This window comes from Scyliorhinus canicula, chromosome 2 (genome assembly GCF_902713615.1).
Source record: "Scyliorhinus canicula chromosome 2, sScyCan1.1, whole genome shotgun sequence".
Classification (NCBI taxonomy): domain Eukaryota; kingdom Metazoa; phylum Chordata; class Chondrichthyes; order Carcharhiniformes; family Scyliorhinidae; genus Scyliorhinus; species Scyliorhinus canicula.
In genome coordinates, this window is record NC_052147.1 from 5,643,046 (window position 1) to 5,662,573 (window position 19,528).

The window sequence follows — 19,528 nt, forward strand, 5'->3', positions numbered from 1 at the left end:
ACTGTATCAATCCCAAACTAATCCCATTTCCGTGCTCTCTCCCCATCGCCCTGTATCAATCCCCAAACTAATCCCACTGTCCCACTCTCTCCCCATAGCCCTGTATCAATCCCAAACTAATCCCACTGTCCCGCTCTCTCCCACAGCCATTAAAATGAGATTGAATGGAGATAGTAAAAATCCTGAAGTGTTTGGGGAAAGGGCAGGCAAATAGGACTGCTGGGTGTCTCTTTACAAGATCTGTCCAGGTTTGATGGGCTGAATGGCCTCTTTCTGTGATGCATCAGTCAATGAGACTTCAGCAGCTGAAGGCAGTTTCCAAAAACCAGTTTGAAATCGGTGGAGCATTTCAATCAGTGCGCAGTGAAATAGTTGGCAGGTTTGATCATGTTGAAAGTCTGTCATTTTAGTCGATGCCGATGCCATTTACTCTCTGCCATTTGCCCAATGTTGGTGGGTGCTTGGGTGACGTGGTGCAAGTTTAAATTATTGCTCCATAATTTCCTGGAGTGTCCTTGCTACAGTGTACGTGAATGAAGGAACCAGTTACCATGATTCTACCATTTAGGAACCATCCAGGAAATAAGCAATAGGAGCAGGAGCCGGCCATTCGGCCCATCGAACCGGTCCTCCATTCAATACAATCGCTGTTCATCTATCCCCTCAACTTCACTTTCCCACCCACTCACAATGATTTTCCCGAGACATTAAAAATCCGTCTCATTCTCGAATTTTTTCAACAATGAGGTGTCCCCAAGCGCACTGGAGTAGACAGATCCAAAGATTCACAACATTCCGAGGGAAGAAATCTCTGCTCACCTCAGTGCGAAGCGGTCGGCCCCTTATCCTGAGATTGTGTTCCATGTTCTCGATTCCCCAACCAGGGGGAAATAGCCCCTCAGCATATACCCTATCAAACCCATTCAGAAGGACATCGCCACTCCATAAAGCCACTCGGCCCATCGAGTCTGTTCCGATGACTGATCTGATATAATAATCCTCAACTCCACTTCCCAGTCTCAATCTCGTCACCCTTGATTTCCTAAATGATTAAAAACCTGATGAGGAGATTTCTTGTGGCGGCCATGGGCTGAGCAGTCACACGCAAGGTGGTTCTCTCCTAGAAACATCTTATTACACCTTACTAACCCATCAAACAGGCCAAGCTACCTTCCCCCAACTTAATCCCCACCTACCACTCATTTACCGTTTTGAACACAGAATAAAATATATATATAGAAGAGAAGGAAACACACAAGAAAGAAAAATAAAGACAGGTAGGGTCTTCTCCACCAGCTCAACAACAGCAACTCTGTACAATTGGCAATATTATTTTTAACACATCAATAGGTACCTGTTTGTGGGGGGGTGGAGACTGGGGATGTACATAAACGTTTGGATGCCAGAGAAACAATTAAAGAGGGCAATACGAGAATGGGTCTGGTGTTGGTGCTGTCACTTGCTTCTCCCGGATGGTTTTCGCTGCCGTTAACGTCGCGCCTTCACCTCCGCTTCGGCCGTTCGTCCCATCTTTCGCCCGTATTTTCCTTGCTCTCTGTTACTGTATTTGCAAAGTTTTTGATCATTTCCCGTGCTTTCCTTCCGGCTATCATTCCCTCGCCTCCCCCTCCACCTCTCTTTCCCCTCTATTGTTCCCTGTCTCCTCCCTCTTCTCCCACCCCCCCCGCCCCCTTCTGCCCCCTTTCCCCCCCTCCCATTCTCCTGTGGTTTGCCTTTCTTTACTCTTAGGTTTAGCAGTCCCCCCCCCCCCCTCCCCCCCCCCCATCCCCGGTCTATCCCTCCCTCTCACGCCTTGGCTACTTTCCCCTGATTCTTGGCCGCCCGACTAATCTTCCTCTTGTACGTTGGCCACAAACAGGTCCCGGAACAATTGCATGAATGGCTCCCACGTTCTGTGGAAGCCGTCGTCTGACCCTCGGATGGCGAATTTGATTGTCTCCATTTGGAGAGATTCCGAGAGGTTGGACAGGCAGTCTGCAGCTTTGGGTGGTGCTGCTGACCGCTAGCCAAACAGGATTCTATGACGGGCGATCAGGGAGGCAAAGGCAAGGGCGTCCGCCCTCCCCAGGAATAGAGAGCGGTCGCACACATTGCAGCTCCAGCTTGAAGGTGTTGGTTTTGGAAGTTTCTACCCGCTAGTGGGGTCATTTCGGCAGAAACGTGGAGAGGAAAGTGCAGGAACAAAGGTTCTCCGCAGGATTGGCATGTCTACTGGCTATCAGACCCGGCAGAAGACAGTGCGGGACCGGGCTAAGGGGGTTGGAGGAAGCCTATATCGCAGCACCAATTTCGGGAATGGCAGACGGGGAAGGGTCGTTGCCGGTGGAAAAGCCTCAGATGGAGCAATTGATGAGCTTGATCGAGGAGGAATTTCTCCAGCGAAGGAAGGAGATGCACAACGACTGGTTGAAGCCGATTGAGGGGTTGTGGCACCTCTGTGAGGTCGTGGGGGCCAGGGGAAGTGTCTCTAGGTGCAAGGTGCGATGATATGTGAGGTAGAGAAGGTGGTTTCTGACCAGAGAGATCGGATTGTGTCCCTGGAGGTGGAGGTGGGGAATTCTGGGGGATCTATGCAAGTCACTATGGGTGATGGTGGAGGAGCAAGAGAACAGGTCCAGGCGGCTTGACTGGTGGATTGTGGGTCTGCCAGAGGGTGTGGTTGGCCGGGCTGGTGGAGGAGGCGGTGCTGGACAAGTCCCCAGAGGTGTATCAGGAGGTGGGTCAGGCCCACAGGTCCTTGAGGCAGAGGCCGAGAGCGGGGGAGCCACCGGGAGCGGTGATTGTGCGGCTACACAAATTCGTGGACAAGGAGAAGATCCTGAGGTGGGCCAGGGCGAAACAGGTCTGTGAATGGGAGGGTAGTCGAGTCTGGGTGTACCAGCACATTGGCACAGAGCTGGCAAAGAGGCGTGTGGCATTCAAAAAGACCAAGGCGGTGTTGTTCGGTAGAAGATTTCTTTGGGGTGCTATACCCAGTGAGACTTTGGGTAAATTTTGATGGTCGAGAGTACTATTTTGAGATGCCGGAGGAGGCGAACGACTTTATAAAGGACCATAAGCTGGGGGGGGGGGGGGGGGGGGGGGGGTGACGGTCGAGGGGAGTGGAGGCGTAAGCCTCCAGTAAGAGTTGTGACATGGAATGTCCATAGGCTGAATGGAGCAATCAGAAATTCCGGGGTTTTTGCACACCTGAGGGATTTGAGAGCATGGTTTTTCAGGCGACCCACCTCTGGGTGAAGGATCGGGTTAGGCTGAGGAAGGGATGGGTGGGGCATGTATTCAACTCGGGGTTTGATTTGAAGACGAGGGGGCGGCCATTTTGTTGGAACAAGGGGACAGGGTTTGTGGGGGCCAGGGAAGCGCGGGACCCGGGAAGAAGGTGATAGTGAGTGGGGTGCTGGGGGGGATGCCAGTGCTGCTCGTCAACGTTTATGTGCTTAACTGGGATAATGCGGGGTTTGTAAAGGGGTTACTGGGAGTGATTCCGGACCTGGTGATTATGGGCGGAGATTTTGACTGTATAATGGAACTGAAGGTGGACGGGTCGAGCTCCAAGTCGATGGGAAGGTGGAGAACGGCGAAGGAGCTGACAGGCTTTATGTGGCGAATGGGGATGGTGGATCCGTGGAGATTCAGACACCCAGGAGGGAGGGAGGGAGTACTTCCTCTTCTCGCATGTGTATAAGGCGGCTTCTCGAATGGATTTCTTTGTTCTGAGTCAGACGGTGCTGATGGGAGTGTTGGGGCAGACTGTGCTGGAATTGTGATTTTGTACAATGCACCGCATTGGTTATACGTGAGGCTCAGTTCGGGGCAGGTTCAGAGGCCGGATGGAGGTTAGACGCGGGTCATTTGGTGGATAAGGTGATTGGAGATTATGTGGAGATTAATCAGAATGAGGAGGTGTGAGGGGCAGCACGGTGGCACAGTGGTTAGCATTGCTGCCTCACGGTGCCGAGGTCCCGGGTTCGAATCCCGGCCCTGGGTTACTGTCCGTGTGGAGTTTTCACATCCCCCCCCTGTCTGCGTGGGTTTCACCCCCCACAACCCAAAGATGTGCAGGGTCGGTGGATTGGCCACGCTTAATTCCCCCTTAATTGGAAAAAACTGAATTGGGTACTCTAAATTTATAAAACAAAAGAATGGGGAGGTGTCAGTGGCCATGCTTTGGGAAGCGTTGAAGGCTGCGGTTCGAGGGGGAGACTATCGTGTTCAAAGCGCACAGGGATAGGAGGAGGGAGGAACACACATGGCTGCAGGACAAGATAGTTGAGGTGGAGAGGAGATATTTGGGGGGGAGGGGGCACACAAAGAGGTTGTTGGCGAAGAGGACGAGGTTGCAGGGGCAGTTTGACAGGTTGACAATGGGCAAAGTGGTAGGGCAGCTGCGGAGGGCGAGGAGGGAGCAGTATGAGTACGGAGAGAAGGTGAGCCGTACGTTGGCCTATCAGTTATGGTGACAGGCTGCGTCTCGGGAAACGCTAGGGGTGTGGGCGGAGAATGATAGTTTTAGTGAATCTGTAATCTTTTATATCTTAGCAAGCAAGTCAAATCTATTTAGTTGTACTGCAAATAAATTAGCTTTGTTCAAAACTTAGCTTGATGTTCTTTGTGAGATACGACACTTTGAAGCCATCCTCACTCAGAAAACAAAGAACATCACAAAATCTTCACAATATACCGGGGGCGGGAGTGCCCCCAAACGCCAACACAGCCGTGTCGAGGGCGAAATCGCCATGTTAGATCCCATCTCGTTTTTTGCTTCTTCGTGGGGTGTGGTACTCAATGAACCCCGGGTGACAATGGAGTTCCTTTGACTATAGTTTTACAACGCAGGTTATAATGATGTAAACACACCACAACTTTAATATGTTTTCGCACAAGTGTAAATTTTGATCACATTCCTGCTCCAGCTAGTGCAATGATGCAATTTATTTATACCGTCTGTGATGATTGACGTAGCTGTGTAACTGAAGTATGTGTCTAATACGTTTGCCTGTCATAAATGAAAAACTTCAATATAAACATTTCTTAAAATAAATCTGAAGAGGGAATGTTGACATTTGCTGTTGAACGTTCATACCTAAAGAATGGTGATATATGGACAGCTGATCACGCAGACTCTGTACAAAGGTCACGCGCAATGACACCGATCCACATTTGCGCCTCTCCAGGATCCTTTTTGCGATCCCAGTGATTGGGAACAAATGTCAAACTTTTCACCCAAGAGCGGATTTGGAGCAAATCCATCCTGTGAAAAACCGTAGAGACCCAGGATTGGCAGAGTGTTCAGGTTCCCGACAGAAGACCTGAGGTTGTAGCCCAGGCTGGTGGCAGATATGAAACTGAGGTCCTTTGCCTGCCCAGGTAGACCTCAACAATCTCATTGCCCTCTGTCGCAGAGCGGGAGTGTTATCCTCAGTGTCCGAACCTAATCTTCATTACAAGAGCGATGCCACCAAAACATTAATCCCTTTGCTGTAACTCTGCCTCGGCAATGCTGGCCTCTTGGCCATCTGTGATTTTAAATGCTCAACTACTGGTGACTCAACTACTTCGGCCGAGAGCTCTGGAATGTGATACGTGCGACAGAAATGGAAACCTTTTCTTTTCCACTCCGAATCATAATGTCAATTGGTATGATCTAAAGTGATCTTATCAAACTCAATGTGGTCAATAAGTCAGCAGTCAGCTACTAATGTGGGGAGGATATTGTAGTTTGCACAGAATTTAAGGTCACCTTGTCAAGAGATGAATTATGATGATCTGCTCTCCAACGAGCAAGTCGCCACCATTTCTTTTTTTTTAATAAACAATTTTATTGAGGTAGTTTTTGGCTTTGTAAACAGTTACAGACATCAACAGAAAGAAAGCAAAAAAGGCAAAAATGTGCAAACATCCATGTACATTCAATACTTCAATCGTAACATACTGCACAAGCCCGCTCCTCTCCCACCGGTACTACCCGCCATTTTATCCCTCCTACTCTACTCTACTCTACCCCCACCCCCACCCACCCCCTGCTGATGCTCACTCTCCCGCAAAGAAGTCAATAAATGGTTGCCACCTCCGGGCGAACCCCTGTACAGATCCCCTCAAGGCAAACTTAATTTTTTCCATACCCAGGAAACTCAACATGTCCGAAAGCCACAACTCAGTCTTTGGGGGCTTTGAGCCCTCCACGCCAATAGCATTCGTCGCCGGCTATCAGGGAAGCAAAGGCCAAAACATCGGCCTCTTTCTCCCCCTGGACTCCCGGGTCTTCCGAAACCCCAAAATTGCCACCCCTGGACCCATCGCCACCCTTGTTTTTAGCACCCGGGACATGACGCCTGCAAATCCCTCCCAGTACCCCCTAAGCTTAGGGCATGCCCAAAACATGTGAACGTGGTTCGCTGGTCCTCCTGCGCACCTAGCGCATTTGTCCTCTATCCCAAAGAATTTGCTCATCCGAGCCACCGTCATGTGGGCCCGGTGAACGACCTTAAATTGAATCAGGCCGAGCCTGACACATGTTGCGGTCGAGTTTACCCTACTCAGGGCCTCTGCCCACAGCCCATCCTCCATTTCCCTGCCTAGCTCCTCCTCCCATTAAGTTTCAGTTCCTCCGTCTGGGACCCTTCCTCCCTCATGAGCACCTTATAAATATCAGAGACTCTACCCTCCCCTTCTTCCCCCCCTAGAGACTATTCTGTCTTGGATCCCCATTGGCGGGAGGCGTGGGAAAGATGGGACCTGTCTATGGATAAAGTCCCGCAACTGTATTGCGGGACCTAAAATCATTTCCCCTTACCAGACCAAATTTCTCCTCCAAGCTCCTCAAAGTCGCAAAGCTCCCTTCCAGGAACATATCGCCCACCCTTCCATCCCCCGCCCGCCGCCATGCTCGAAACCCCCCATCCATACTCCCTGGGGCAAACCGATGGTTGTCGCAGATTGGCGCCCAAACAGACGCCCCCATCTCCCCTACATGCCTCCTCCAATGGCCCCATATCCGCAGGGTCACCACCACTACCGGGCTGGTGGAATACCTGGCAGGCGGCAGCGGTAGAGGAGCCGTGACCAGGGCTGCCAGGCTGGAGCCCCTGCACGAAGCCGCCTCCACCCGCTCCCAGATAGACCCTGCACCACCATCCACTTCCTTATCATAGCGATGTTGGCCGCCCCATAACAATTAATCAGACTCGGCAAAGCCAGCCCTCCCTCGCTGCGGTTCCTTCCAGCATCGCCTTCTTCACCCGCGGAGACTTTCCCGCCCAAACAAAGTTCATGATTATCCTATTAACTCTTTTGAAGAAGGACTGTGGGACAAAGATCGGGGGCACTGAAAAACAAACAGAAATCGAGGGAGGATTGTCATCTTTACAGTCTGCACCCTCCCTGCCAGCGACAGCGGGAGTGCATCCCATCTCCGAAACTCTCCCTTCATTTGCTCCACCACCCTGGCCAAATTTAACTTATGCAGCCTGCCCAGTCTCGTGCCACCTGGATCCCCAAGTACCGGAAATTTTCCTCAACCAGCCTAAACGGTAGCCCCCTCAATCTGTTCTCCTGGCCCCTTGCCTGTACCACAAACATTTCACTCTTGGCCGTATTTAATTTGTATCCTGAAAACCGGCCGAACTTCCTCAACATTCCCAGTATACTTCCCATCCCGGCCACTGGGTTCGACACGTACAGGAGCAGATCGTCTGCATAAAGAGAAACCCTATGTTCTACCCCGCCCCTCACCATCCCCTTCCATCCCTCTGCGGCTCTCAGCGCAATCGCCAGCGGCTCTATGGCCAGCGCAAACAGCAGCGGGGAGAGCGGGCAGCCCTGTCTGGTCCCTCGGTACAGCCTAAAGTACTCCGACACTCTCTGTTGGTCCTGACGCTGGCCCTCGGGGCCTGATATAATAATTTGATCCAATTCACCAGTCCCTCCCCGAACCCAAACCGTCCGAGCACCTCCCATAGATAGTCCCACTCCACCCGGTCAAAGGCCTTCTCGGCGTCCATCGCCACCACTACCTCCACCTCCCTGCCCGCCGGGGGCATCATTATCACATTAAGTAATCTTCTCAGGTTGGCCGCCAGCTGCCGACCTTTCACGAACCCAGTTTGGTCCTCCCCAATCACCTCCGGTACGCAGTCCTCCATTCTAACCGCCAGTACCTTTGCCAGGAGCTTGGCGTCTACATTAATCAGGGAGATTGGCCTGTAGGACCCGCACGCCTCCGGGTCTTTACCCCGCTTCAATATCAGAGATATGGTGGCTTGTGACATTGTCGGCGGCAGGGTCCCTCTGTCCCTTGCCTCATTGAAAACCCTCGCCAAGACCGGGCCCACCAGCTCAGAAAACTTCCTATAGAACTCTACTGGGTATCCATCCGGCCCCGGGGCTTTCCCCGACAGCATGGCCTTTAGGCCCCCCGATACCTCCTCTACTCTAATCGGGGCCCCAGCTCATCCACTCGTCCCCCACTTACTGTTGGGAATGTTAACCCGTCCAGAAACCTTTTCATCCCCTCCGGTTCTTCCGGCGGCTCCGAAGTATACAGCTTGCGATAGAAGTCCCGGAATACCCTATTCAATTCTGCCGGATCCTCCACTTTGCGCCCCTCCCCATCCATCACTCTACCTATTTCCCTGGCCGCCTCCCTCCTCCTGAGTTGCTGCGCTAACAGTCTGCTAGCCTTTTCCCCATACTCGTACACCACTCCCCTCGCCTTCCTAAGCTGTTCCACGGCCCTGCTCGTGGATAGTGCCCCCAGTTCCGCCTGTAGTCTCTGCCTCTCCCTGAGTAAAACCTCCCCCGGGGACTCCGCGTGCTCTTCATCTATCCGACCCATTTCTCTGACCAATCTATCCATCTCTGCCCGGTCTGCCTTGGCTCTGTGGGCCCCAATTGAAATCAGCTCCCCCCGCACTACTGCCTTTAGCGCCTCCCACAGGGTCGCCGCTGAGACCTCCCCTGTGTCATTCACCTGCAGGTAATTTTGCATACACCTCCGAAGCCTCTCGCAGATCCCCTCCTCCGACAGCAGTCCCACGTCTAGCCTCCATTGCGGGCGTTGGTAGCTCGCCCCCCCCCCCCCCCCCCCCCCCCCCCCGATCTGCAGGTCCACCCAATGCGGGGCATGGTCTGAAAATGGTAATTGCTGAGTATTCCATGTTCTTTACCTCCCCCATACAGTCCCTGCTTAGTACGAAGAAATCTATCCTAGAATATACTTTATGGACGTGCGAGTAAAATGAGTAGCCCCTTCCTGTTGGCTGTCCCTCTCTCCAGGGGTCCACTGCCCCCATTTGCTCCATAAACCCTTTCAGCTCCCTTGCCATTGCTGAGAGTCTCCCCGTTCTGGGACACGACCAATCCAAAGCCGGGTCAAGGACCATGTTAAAGTCCCCCCGCCATTATTAGCCTGCGAGAGTCCAGGTCCGGGATCTTCCCCAGCACTCTTTTAATGAAGTCCACGTTATCCCAGTTCGTCATCCCATATTCACCAGCACCACTCTTCTCCCCTCCAGTCTGCCCCGTACCATCAGGTATCTGCCCCCCCCCCGTCTGCGGCTATGCCCTCCGCCTCAAATTGCACCCGCTTGTTGATCATGATTGCCACCCCCCTGGACCTCGAGTCCAAGTCCGAGTGGAAGACCTGGCTAATCCAGCCCTTCCTTAGCCTGGTCTGAGTCGCCACCATTTCTGATATCTAGATGACATGATGTTACGATAACAATCCCTGTTTACCACCGATTTCCAGTCTGGGATGGCCGGCTTGCAAACAATGCCGGCTCCTCCACTGGTGAGATTTTGTTCATTTGTTCACAGTGTGAGGGCGTTTATTGTTCATCCGTGATTGTCCTTGAGGGGGTGGTGTTGAGCCACCTTCTGGAACCGCTGTGATCCATGGATGTTAAGGTGATTCCGTGCTTCTATCAGCTTCAGAGATTTGGACAATCTCCAGCAGCCATCTCAAAACATTAGAAAAATATCACGGACTTTGCAAGATCTTCCTCGCCCAGTGGCGAGAAGATGGTCCAGCAGCAGCGTCACTCCCAAGCCAACTTTCCCAATATTGAGGTGATAATCCAACTCTCTGGGCAGCACATTGGTTCCTCTGCCTGACTCCACACTCCCAAAGCAATTCCTCGACTCAGAACTCAGCTATCGAGTTGGAGGGAATACAGCTGTATTAAGTTCCAAGCGAGTAGGGCAAGCTGGATGGCCTCTACTTGAATGCAAGGAGCAGTACAGGTAAAACGGATGAGTTAAGGACGAGATGGACATGTGGAATTGTGATATGTGACCATCACGGACACATGGTTGAGGGAGGGGTAGAATTGGCAGCTCAACATCCCAGGATATAGAATCTTTAGGCAAGGCAGAGGGCGGGGTGAAAGAGGAGGCAGCATTGCAATATTAGTGAAGCAGTCAGTTACTGTTTTAAGGAGAGATAATATTGAGGAGGAGGCATGAAATGAAACTTTGTGGGTAGAGCTTTGGAATAAAAAAGGGACAGTCACATTGTTAGGTGTTTATTATAAGCCCCTGGATAGTCAGTGGGAAATTGAGCAGCAAATATGTGCGCAATTCTCAGAGGTGTATAAAATAGTAAGTGGGGAATTATATTCGGTGATATCAACTTTCCCAACATTAATTGGGATATTCATGGTATTGAGGGTTTAGATGAAGTGAAGTGCTTAAAATGTATACATCAGGCCAATGCCGGTGCAGACTCGATGGGCCGAATGGCCTCCTTCTGCACTGTAAATTCTATGATAATCTATGATTAATCTAGGACAAAGGTTCGGCACAACACAGTGCTGGACCTAATTCTGGGGAATGAAGCCAGACAGGTGGTTGATGTGGTGGTGGGGGAGCATTTTGGTGATAGTGACCACAACATAGTACAATTTAAGCTTGTTGGACAAAGAAATAGACAGGTTGCAAAAAAAGGTTTTGGATGGGGGCGAGGGGGTGGGGATGGGGGTGGGGATGGGGGTGGGGGGTGGGGGAGTAGATTTTAGTAAAATAAGGCAGGATCTGGCCAAGGTAGACTGGAATGAGTTACTTGTGGGGAAATATACAGAAGAGCAGTAGGGGGCGTTCAAAAAGGGAATGGGGAGGGTACAGGCCCAACATGTTTCCTCCAGGGTGATGGGAAGGAATAACAAGCCCAGAGAAGCACGGATGACCAGAGATATTCAGGGTTGGATAAGAGGGAAACAGAGACCTTTAGCAAGAGCAAGGGGAGCAAATCAACAGTGGCATTAGTGGAGCACAGGAAGTGCAGGGTGGAGCTTAAGAAAGGAATTAGGAGAGAAAAGAGGGGATACGAGAAAGGTCTGGCTGGTCAAAGTAGGGAAAATCCCAAGATATTCTCTAAGTATATCAATGGGAAAAGGATACCCAGGGAAAGAGTAGGACTAATAGGGACCAAGAGGGCAATCAGTGGGTGGAGCTAGAGGACATTTGGTAGGGTGTTGAATGAATATTTCACATCTGTCTTCACACAGGAGAGAATGAGGATGTATGTATGGAACCCGGGGAGAGAGACTGTGAGGTTCTTGAGCAAATTGAAACAGGGAGTGACAAGGTATTGGCGGTGTTGGCAGGCTTTAAAATGGACAAGTCTCCAGGTCCAGATGAATTGTGTCCCAGGAGGCTGTGGGAGGCGATTGCAAGGGCTCGGACCCAAATGTTTAATTCCTCTCTGGCCATGGGGGAGGTGCCAGAGGATTGGAGAACAGCTAATGTGGTCCCACTATTTAAGAAGGGTTGTAGAGATAAGACCAGTGAGTCTTACATCAGTAGGAGGGAAATTATTGGAGAAAATTCTGAAGGAGAGAACCTATCTCCATTTGGAGAGGCAAGGTTTGGTCAGGAATAGTCAGCCTGGCTTTGTCAGAGGGAGGTCATGCCTCACAAATTTGATTGAATCTTTTGAGCACGTGACCAGGTGTGTAGATGAGGGTAGTGCAGTTGATGTAGTTTATTTGGATTTTAGCAAAGCCTTTGACAAGGTCCCACTTTGGAAGGAGTAATTTGACAAGGAAGTAATCAATGAACGGGATGACTCTTGCAAGTTCTGAGGAACAGAGGGACCTTGGCGTGTTTGTCCATAGATCTCTGAAGGCAGAAGGGCAGGTTAATAGGGTGGTGAAAAAGGCATATGGGACACTCGCCTTTATCAATCGGGGCATAGATTACAAAAGCAGGGAGGTCATGTTGGAGTTGTATAGAACGTTGGTGAGGTCACAGCTGGGGTACTGTGTGACATTCTGGTCACCACATTATAGGAAGGATGTCACTGGAGGGGGTGCAGAGGCGATTCACCAGGATGTTCCCTGGGATGGAACATTTCAGTTATAGAGGGAGGCTGGATAGGCTTGGGTTGGTTTCACTGGAGCAGAGAAGACTGAGGGGGCGACCTGATCGAGGTGGACAAGATTCTGAGGGGCATGGGCAGGGGGGATAGCGAGCAGCTGTTCCCCTTAGTTGAAGGGACAGTTAGGAGAGGACACAAGTTCAAGGCGAAAGGTTTCGCGGGATGTGAAGAAGACATTTTACCCAGAGGAACGCACTGCCTGGGAGGGAGGGGGGGGGGGGGGGGGGGAGGGGGGTGGTAGAGCCGGGTTCCTCACTTCCTTCAAAAAGTACCAGGATGAGCACTTGGCACGTCATAACATTCTAGGCTATGGGCCAAATGCTGGCAAATGGGGTTAGGAAGGCAGGTCAGGTGTTTTTCATGTGTTTTTCGATGGGCCGAAGGGCCTTTTCTGCATCGTATTTCCTGTGATTCTGTGAACTCGGTCACGACAGGAGATTCCCAGGACAGTGGAAATGTTTTCGGGATGACCACAAAGTCAAACATTCCCACCAACTCACGGGAGCCCCGGACTTGTGACTAACGAGAAAGGGAGAAGACTTTTTTAATATTAATAATAATCTTTATTGGTGTCACAAGTAGGCTTACATTAACAACGCAATTAAGTTCCTGTGAAAAGCCCCTAGTCGCCACATTCCGGCGCCTGTTCGGGTACACGGAGGGAGAATTCAGAATGTCCAATTTACCTAATAGCACGTCTTTCGGGACTTGTGGGAGGAAACCGGAGCACCCGGAGGGAACCCACGCAGACACGGGGAGAACGTATGGACTCTGTACAGACAGTGACCCAAGCCAGGAATTGATCCTGGGACCCTGGAGCTGTGAAGCAACAGTGCTAACCACTGTGTTGCTGTACCGCCCGAGGAACACACCGGATAAATTGAGCGACTTTGCCAGGGGCATGCAGAGGTTAGGTCGAGGCATTGGAGAGCGTGCACAAACCTCCAAACAACCGACCTCCAGCCCTTGTCCTTCTTGATGGTGGTGGGCGTAGCTGTTGAAGGTCGATGGTCACATGGCTGTCACAGGGCATCGGTGGTGGAGGGAGTGAACGTTTATTATGGGAATGAGGTGCTGCTTAAATGGGCTGCCTTGTCCTGGGTGAAGCCCAGCGGGGAAAGTGCACCATCTGCTGCGGTAAGAAAGATCAAATCTACATTTATAATCAGCTATATCTCACCCCAACCTATTGGCTGGGCGATTGGAAAGCTTCCACCTGAGCTAAGTAGACACTTCCACCTGAGCTAAGGGCAGCACGGTAGCATTGTGGATAGCACAATCGCTTCACAGCGCCAGGGTCCCAGGTTCGATTCCGGCTTGGGTCACTGTCTGTGCGGAGTCTGCACATCCTCCCCGTGTCTGCCTGGGTCCGGTTTCCTCCCACAGTCCAAAGATGTGCAAGTTAGGTGGATTGGCCATGATAAATTGCCCTTAATCTACAAAATTGCCCTTAGTGTTGGGTGGGGTTGCTGGGTTATGGGGATAGTGTGGAGGTGTTAACCTTGGGTAGGGTGCTCGTTCCATGAGCCAGTGGAGACTCGATGGGCCGAATGGCCTCCTTCTACACTGTAAATTCTATGATTCAGAAGAAGAATCATATTGGACCTGAAACGTTGAGCTCTATTTATCTCTCCATAAATGTGGCAGCTTTCCCCCCAAAATTTTCCCAACCCTTGTGCTTTTATTTCAGCATCTGCAGGATTGTGCTTTCATTTTAGATACTTTCCTTGTTTGCCGTTGTTCCGGTGGAATGTTTTGAGATGGCTGGCTGTGTTGAAGGTGCTACATAAATGCAAGTTGTTGTATCCTCATGTCTGTGACTCTTGGACCCAGTCCCACTGGGTGTGGACCTGCCTTGAATCTAACTCACCATCTCACTCAAAGGCAGACTGACAAAGAAAGCAGCGGCAGCAGCAGGAGGAGGGGGGTTCAGTAAATGGTTATACCCGGAATGAGGAGCCTGAAAAGACAGCAGGATAATTCCTTTACAGGACTATGGGGAAAGGGCGGAATGGAGTGGAATTAATGGGATATATTTAGCAAGGATCAGTCACAGGTTTGATGGGCTGAATAGGTTCCCTTTGTTCGATATAAATCCGTGACTTCGCGATAAAGAACAGAAAGTCCCTTCTTTCTCGTCCCTCACAACCTTTGCGAAGGTTGAATCATGGAATCACAAAATAGTACAGGGCAGGCGTGGGCCATTTGCCCCATCGAATTGGTGCTCGTTCTATTGAAGAGCAATCCAGTTAGTGCCACGCCCCCTGCTCCCCCCCCCCCACCCCCCCCCAAAGGCCCTGCAATTGTTGCCAATCGGATTCTCACTCAACGTCCTTTTCAGCCCATCTCGAGGTAAGTTCCAAATCCTAACAACTCCATGTGTAGAGCAAGCTTCCCTCATGCTGCTATGATCTGTTTCCCATGTCAATCACTTTCAATTCAGCCATTGATCCTCCAGCCATCTCCTTATCTACTCTATCCGAGCTCTTCATGATTTTGACCACCTCAATCGATGTCCTCGTAGCCCTCTCTGTTCGGGGAACACCCCAATCTTCTCCAGCCTATCCTGCAGTCCTCTTCCAGAACAACTGTTCAGCACGCTCTGCAATGCCTCTGTGTCCTTTGACGTGTGGTGGGCGGTATTGGACACACTACTACAGGTGGCTGATAATAGCAATGTTAATAATAATAATCGCTTATTGTCACGAGTAGGCTTCAATTAAGTTACTCTGAAAAGCCCCTAGTCGCCACATTCCGGCACCTGTTCGGGTAGGCCGGTACGGGAATCGAACCCGTGCTGCAGAACTCGTTCTGCATGACACGCCAGCTGTTTAGCCCACTGTGCTAAAGCAGCCTGTTGCACCTGCCTTTGGGATCCTGATGTGATCCTGATCACTGTCCACTGATCACTGTCCAGTAATGCAGTCATGTCAGATGATCATAAGAAAGAGGAGGAGGGGCTGAGCATTAATCTCCCGTCAGTCTACTCGGCCATTCAAGCTCCACTTTCCCACCCTCTCCCCGTATCCCTTAATTCCCTGAGCGGCCAAAAATCAGTCTACCCCAGCCTTAGATACAGTCAACGATGGTGTGTCAACAACTCTCTGGGGTGGAGAATGTCAAAGATTCACGATCCTTTGAGTGAAGCAATTTCGTCTCCGCTCAGTCCTAAACGATCCGCTCCTCGGACCCTGCCCCCTGTGTTCTCGATTCCCCGACCAGGGGAAGCAATCTGTCAGCGTATGCCCCATCACACCGTGTGGTTCAGCAGAGTGGGCTAAATCGCTGGCTTTTAAAGCAGACCAAGCAGGCCAGCAGCACGGTTCGATTCCCGTACCAGCCTCCCCGGACAGGCGCTGGAATGTGGTGACTAGGGGCTTTTCACAGTACCTTCCTTTGAAGCCTACTCGTGACAATAAGCGATTTTCATTTTTCGTTTCATACGTCCCAACGAGATCTCCTCTCATTCTGATTTGTTGACATTTACTGCTGGATGCTCATCCCTAACCAAGTGGGGGTATACAGACACCCCGGCAATCGCACAGACTCTGTACAAAGTGCACACACAGTCTTGGGTCATTGTGATTGAACTGAAGAACTCGTAGTCTGTGCAATATCACTCGAAGTTTGTGACAATGCTTTGTGCCGGTTTTCAAGAAGTGCAGTGGGTAGCTGTTTCATAAGTGCTTATTGAGGTGACACAGAGTCCTGACACAGCACTTCCTATCCAACTGCAGCTAGCCACGTCCTGTGCCGCACGCTGTGAAGGCAGGCGTTACCGCTGCGATTGCTCCCTGAGAGACTCCCTTTCTGTGGAAAATCGTGCTTCGAAAAGGTAAGTGATTTGTTTATTTTCCTCAGAATTTGGGAGAGTTTGCCCGACCTACTCGCTGACGAATCGGCAAAGGAACAGGATCAATCTGGGCAGAGTGGCTGAGAGGCTCTGGTGCAGGTCTCAGGGGAGCACGTGTAGCGACTGACAGGAGACTCAGAGAGTGAGGGGGGAAGCCAGAGAGAGGGAGCGAGAGAAGGGGGGGGAGAGCAGGAGCAGGAGAGCAAGAACGTGAAAAAAGACCAGAAGAGGGAATGAGGGAAAATGTGAAGTGAGAGAAGTGAAGATAATTTGAGAGAGAGAAAGAGATGGGAGGCAGAGAAATGTGTTGGGCAGAGACTGAGAGATGACGGGTCAACGTTAACTGATTGTATTAAGAGGAAGAAATCTTCCAACACCAGGTGAAAGTTCAACAGGTTTGTTTGGAGTCACTAGCTTTCGGAGCGCTGCTCCTTCCTCAGGTGAATCAAGGAGCTACACTCCGAAAGCTAGTGATTCCAAAAAAACCTGTTGGACTTACCCTGGTGTAAGACTTCTTACTGTGCTCACCCCGGTCCAACGCCGGCATCTCCACATCATCGTATTACCAGGACCAAGGGACAGGATAATGGAGTCTGCAGCATTAACACCACCCCCGGCAATATCACCCACCCCTCCCCCGGTAACATCACCCATCACCTCCACCCCTGGTAATGTCACCCCTCCCCCGGTAACATCACCCCTTCACGGCAATGTCCCCCGCCCCATGTAACTTCACCCTCCCCCCCCCCCCCCCCACCCGCCCCTGGTAACATCATCCCCAACCCCAAACCCCCCAAACATCACCCCCCCCCCCCCATAACATCATAACATCAATCCCCCCACCCAGTAACATCACCATTCCCCAGCCCCTCCCAGTAACATCCCCCCCCCCCCCCCCCCCCCCCCCCCCCCCCCCCCGGTAATGCCGTGCCTCTCTGCGAACATTGTTAGAAGCTCACTGATGTTAAATGCGAGGTTGTCCCAAAACTCTGAAGGGCGGACCTGGGACCCCTGCTATATATTTTCAATTTGTTATAATCTGAGGAAAGGATGTGGGGCAGGGAGGAACAGTTCAGCCACTGTGTGAACAAGCAATAAAGAATATTTATTAACTTAAAAGAAAAAGAACAGCCGCGAGGAAGGACTATAAAGCCCAGCACCAGGTAGCTTCACTGATGGCTACACACAGTATTATCAGAAATTACTATCTATGGTCCCGGAACTCTGAGACGTTTCCAAACAACTTCCAATATTGTACAACTCTACAAACAACATCCGCAAATAATTTCCACACACAGTTAATGTGGCCCTTTTGGGAAAACCATCTCCAATTTCAGCAAAGATGAAATCTGCACGTATCGAGTTTTGATCTTAACGGGCTGTCTCATAGAATCATAGAATTTACAGTGCAGAAGGAGGCTATTCGGCCCATCGAGTCTGCACCGGCTCTTGGAAAGAGCACCCTACCTCAGACCACGTCTCCACCCTATCCCCCCCCCAACCTTGTAACCCCACTTCACCTTTTTGGACACTAAGGGGCAATTTAGCATGGCCAATCCACCTAACCCGCACATCTTTGGATTGTGGGAGGAAACCGGAGCACCCGGAAGAAACCCACGCACACACGGGGAGAACGTGCAGACTCCGCACAGACAGTGACCCAGCCAGGAATCGAACCTGGGATCCTGGAGCTGTGAAGCAACTGCGCTAACCACTGTGCTACCGTACTGTTAAATATTTTCGGGAGAATGTTTCTGCAGCTGGGTGTGGCTAGTGGTAGCTGTGTCCCTGTTTGTCCCTGTCTCCCTTTTCCTCCAGTCATTGTGCTGTGGATCTCCCACTTTCCCTTTGATGATATCCAGATATCGCTCCATTTTGAAGTTACTTTCTCTTTACCCCCATTGTTTTCCTCTTGTGACTGAGGTAACCACTTGCTTTTCTCACTGACACGTTCATTTGCATCTCAATGTCTCTTCAGATATCGCCCAGCTTTATTTAATTTAATCCCAATTTCATCTTTTAAAATCTTAATTTTCCTCAATTCTTGACATGTTTCCTCTTTTTAAAAAAATGAAATGTCTTAATTTGAAAGACGATTACAATTCTATCTTATCAAACATTACAAAGATTTAAAAACATGGACTGACATGAAATATAGCCCAAAGTATTGACACACAAAATTCCCAAGAGCCTCGCTTACACTGGTGATGAATCCGCTGCAATGAGGTTCTTGCTCCTGGTCACGTGAATGATTTTCAAATGAAATGGCCGTAGTAATAAACTGCATCTAAATAACCTCGTGTTCCGATTTTGAAATCTCTCCAGATATTTTAGGGAATTCATTTCAATAATCTTTATTGTCACAAGTAGGCTTACATTAACACTGCAATGAAGTTACTGTGAAAATCCCCCAATCGCCACATTCCGGCGCCTGTTCGGGTGCACGGAGGGAGAATTCAAAATGTCCAAATTACCTAAAAGCACGTCTTTCGGGACTTGTGGGAGGAAACCGGGGCACCCAGAGGAAACTCACGCACAGGGAGAACGTGCAGACTCCGCACAGACAGTGACCCAAGCCGGGTATCGAACTTGGGACCCTGGCGCTGTGAAGCAACAGTGCTACCACTGTGCTACCATGCCGCCCAGTATGTTGCGTACATGATTGCTTCTGCTGAATTACTTGCAACATGAATCTTAAAATGTTGTAATTCCAATACCAAACTTAAATTCTCTTTTTCAATTGTGGAATATTTCTATCAGGGGCTAGTTTAGCACAGGGCTAAATCGCTGGCTTTTAAAGCAGACCAAGGCAGCCAGCAGCGCGGTTCAATTCCCGTACCAGCCTCCCCGAACAGGCACCGGAATGTGGCGACTAGGGGCTTTTCACAGTAACTTCTTTTGCAGCCTACTTGTGACAATAGGCGGTTTTCATTTCATTTCTGTTGACGGTGATTTAATTTCCTTGAGCAATACCCCACAGGCTTCTCAATTCCAAGTTCATCTTCCTGTAATAAAACAGCTCCCAAACTGGCATCCACAGCCAGTTTAAACGGTTTGTCATAATCTGGTACGGCGAACACTGGCTTTGTTGTCAACAGTTTGCAAATGTTGGGATGGAGTTTGGTAATCCTCTTGTTCTTCTTCAAGAGCTCTATTAGTGAGGGCAGCACGGTGGCGCAGTGGGTTAGCCCTGCTGCCTCACGGCGCCGAGGTCCCACGTCATTCCCGGCGCGCCGCTTTGATGCAAGCGTCAAGGCCCAGCGCGCGGAATTCACGTGCCG

At 50.6% G+C, this 19,528-nt stretch overlaps 1 protein-coding gene across 5 annotated transcripts in view; it reads left to right on the forward strand.

The window, feature by feature from the left end:
* LOC119979635 (probable G-protein coupled receptor 132) overlaps positions 1-19,528 on the forward strand; it is a 76,672-nt gene that overhangs the window by 38,158 nt on the left and 18,986 nt on the right. For 2 of the 5 annotated variants that reach the window (XM_038822155.1, XM_038822163.1), the window contains exon 2: positions 16,132-16,229. The exons of the other annotated variants lie outside the window; for them this stretch is intronic. The gene's annotated coding sequence lies outside the window, so the exon portion shown is untranslated. The remainder of the gene's footprint in view (positions 1-16,131; positions 16,230-19,528) is intronic. 5 annotated transcript variants of the gene reach the window in all.